Here is a 3,775-nt window from a genome sequence, read left to right as displayed (position 1 = left end):
AAGAAAATAGAAAAAATATTGGAACCCGGGGTAGACTCTGGCAATCCATCATGGCGGCCGCGGGAGGGCTGGGGGGGGGCTCAGATGTAAACAAGATTGGCTATCTGTCTTTCCTTATTATTTGTGGTTGTTATGAAGGTTATTTATCTATTTTCTGGATTAATTTCAGCTGTGTGTATGCGTATGTGTGTGTTTTTGTGTCTGTGTGTGTGTGTGTGTGTGTGTGTCTATATATATATGTATGCGTATGTGTGTGTGTGTGTGTGTGTGTGTGTGTGTGTCCGCCTCTATTCCATGATAAATAGCATTATATTCTCTCTTCTCTTCTCCCCTTTTGCTATTAAGTATCAAGTATTTTCCAGGTATTTCCAGTGTTTTCCAGGTAGTGTCGTAGGTTGAAGCCAGACCTCTGCTACCTGTCACTACTAAACTCACCTTAATTGACCTCCTGTGCCTCTGTGGTCCCGTTCCCTGGTGTTTAAATGAAAAGAGACACACACACATCCGCACTGCACGGTGTTTCCCAGGTACACTGAGGAAGACAATAAAAAATAATAAATAAATAAAAAAAAAATCCCAAAACGCCTGGAGCAGTCTGCCTCCCTCCCTCGGTGAAGGAGGTGGAAACAAGCGGACCCTCACCATGGGGTACAACCGGATACTTTAATTATATGGCAGGAAATGCGAGGGTACATTGACTTTATAAGCGAATACAAATGAAAACATGTCACTTCAAGCACTGTGAGGTGTTAAGAGAGAGAGAGAGAGTCGGTTCCCCGCGCCAAATAGCCTATCACTTATAATTAAACCTTTAAATTGACGGAAACTCGAATAAAAGCATAGAAAACGAGAGGACTGAGTTTATAAGCGAACCTTAAAATTAATTAGAAGTTATGAAAGACACAGTAGACTGTTTATAATGATACTGAAGACTGAAAGAGTGAAAGGGTTAGCCTATCACTCACAATTAAACCATAAATTAATGAAAACTCCAATATAATCATAGAAAACGAGTTAACCAATATCTTCACTCCTTCATCTCCTATTCTGTCCACCTCCCCAATGCAAGAGTCAACTAGTATATTCACTGTTTCAGCACTATTCTGTCCACGTCCCCAATGCAAGAGTCAAGCAGTATATTCACTCTTTCACCACTATTCTGTCCACCTCCCCAATGCAAGAGTGAAGCAGTATATTCAGTGTTTCACCACTATTCTGTCCACCTCCCTAATCAGTGTGTATCTGGCTGTGGTACATAAGCATATAGAAAGGAATATTTCAAAGATAAGGGTATGATTGGCTAACCTAACACACACACAACAATTGGTTCTACTTCAAATTGATTTACTAACAATGTGTCTGTGATATATATGCACTGCCAAGAGCTTGTATAAAGACTATGCTAACCTAACCTAACACACATATAATAAAATAAACAAATGTCATAGGATACATTTTTTATTTACAGATAAAGTATATTTACAACACCACACAATGAAAAACATGAATACGATGGCTCAATCTATATTTACGTGGACTCTTGCAACCAAAACACCATGATATTCTGCATCACATGATAATAATAATAATAATAATAATAATAATAATAATAATAATAAGGTTAGCATGAGGAATGACTGATTATAATTCAACCAGCATTGGCAGATTTTATGATGAAATGTTGTTACAAGGTATTATAGGCCTGTACCATCACCAGTTCATTAATATAGGCTGTTTTTGAGGAGGCAGAGGCCAAGAGAAGGAGAGAGAGAAAGGTGTTAGGCAAGAAAGAAAACAATAATCTCATTTCACCTCACCTCTCTCTCTCTACATCTCTCTAACTTGTCTACATTTCTCATTATAAATATTGTTGAAAGTTTAAGCTGGGAGAGAGACAGGAATAATGTCACTTCATCTCACCTCTCTCTCTCTCTCTCTCTCTTCACCTCCCTAACTTGTCTAAATGTTGATATTTTTAGAGGTTCAGGGGAGACAAAAGGTGATATGAGATGTTATGACAGAAAATACATAGGAATATTCTCACTTCATCTCACCTCTCTCTCTCTCTTCACCTCCCTAACTTGTGTCACAGGGGAACTACGTACTAGATGATAAAGAAGAGGAAGAAGTTACTCAGTTTGTGGGAGTTTTGGGGATAAGTTAATCCCATTACGTCACACTGATGGCATGCCCTTAGGGAAACGTACGTGTGTGTGTGTGTGTGTGTGTGTGTGTGTGTGTGTGTGGAAAGATATAATTGTTTATGTACAGTCTCTCTCTCTCTCTCTCTCTCTCTCTCTCTCTCTCTCTCTCTCTCTCTCTCTCTCTCTCTCTCTCATTTTCCAGGGTGCTTATGTACAGCCTCTCTCTCTCTCTCTCTCTCTCTCTCTCTCTCTCTCTCTCTCTCTCTCTCTCTCTCTCTCTCTTTTTCCAGGGTGCTTTCAAGACTCCATCAACAAATTTAAGGGAGAATCTTTACGCATTTTCAAGGGTGCTTTCAAGATTCCAGAGGTACATTATCTGGAAGACTGGAAATATTGCGTCACGTCTCAGCAACCTTTAAAAGCAACTACAGGAATCCAGGAGAGAGAGAGAGAGAGAGAGAGAGAGAGAGAGAGAGAGAGAGAGAGAGAGAGAGAGAGAGAGAGAAATTGTGTTGAATCTTATTTTTCGCCCACCATGGTTGCCTGAGCGGAGAAAAAGTTAGTGAATTTTACGCTATTTCTCACTTATTTGTTGAGCTTTTGCATTCTCCTTCCAGGTGGACGTAAAGAAAGAGTTGACGTATCCATACATGCCTTCAGAATTATCATAGTAAACATAATAATCAAGAAATGTGTATTAATGTATGCGGTGATGTTCGAGGCGATCGTGAGGGTAGCTAGATGGAAGGAAGGGAAAGGCTGTATATATTTCTACTTGTAATAAAGTTAATAATGAATATTTTTCACTGAATTTAATAGTGTAGACGCGTCAGTTATTCCCCTGTGTACACTATTAAAAGAAACGTGAAAATCTATCAGGTTACTTTAAAAATTGAGAAGGCACGTCTAGGGTAGCCTAGCCTAGCCTAGCCGACATGATCCAGTGGCAAGTTTTATAATATGCTTGATCAACTGAAATTAATAATATTCCTGATACTTTCTCCAGTCTCACATCAGGCAATGGTGCTCATGATTCATCTACAAGCGGTTTATCATTCAAAGAAAATCCGCAAATACGAGTTTCAGCCAAGATTTGAAACTCCAAGGGACATCGTCATCTCTACAGGGTAACGCAAAATTTGTTGTAATCACTTTAACACAGTAATATTCACTTATATAACCACTGCTCGCGACCACTTAACATTGCCAAATCAATATATCCTTCTCTCCACTAATTATTATTCAATCTGCAAGCAAAACCTCTTAAAATAATAATAATAAAAAAAAACTCAATGTTATGATGTGTCTAAGCTTTTTGCCTTGCCCTGTAAAATGATCAGCTGATTTCTTGTAAACACCGAGTGAAATGAGAGAGAGAGAGAGAGAGAGAGAGAGAGAGAGAGAGAGAGAGAGAGAGAGAGAGAGAGAGAGAGAGAGAGAGAGTAATTAGCAAACTTCTGTCATTATGAGATATTAATTTGACCTTTTAAACTGAATTATTACGTCTTCAGTCTGTCTGTTATTGACGCTACAGTTCACCCTCGTCAATTAATCGTAATTTTAAATGTATCTTGTCACGTCAAGCTGATCTCATAAGTTCAGCTTGACCTTACCTAACCTAACCAAACGTA

The sequence above is a fragment of the Scylla paramamosain genome, chromosome 23, assembly GCF_035594125.1.
Source record: "Scylla paramamosain isolate STU-SP2022 chromosome 23, ASM3559412v1, whole genome shotgun sequence".
Lineage (NCBI taxonomy): Eukaryota > Metazoa > Arthropoda > Malacostraca > Decapoda > Portunidae > Scylla > Scylla paramamosain.
This window is presented reverse-complemented; position numbering follows the sequence as displayed.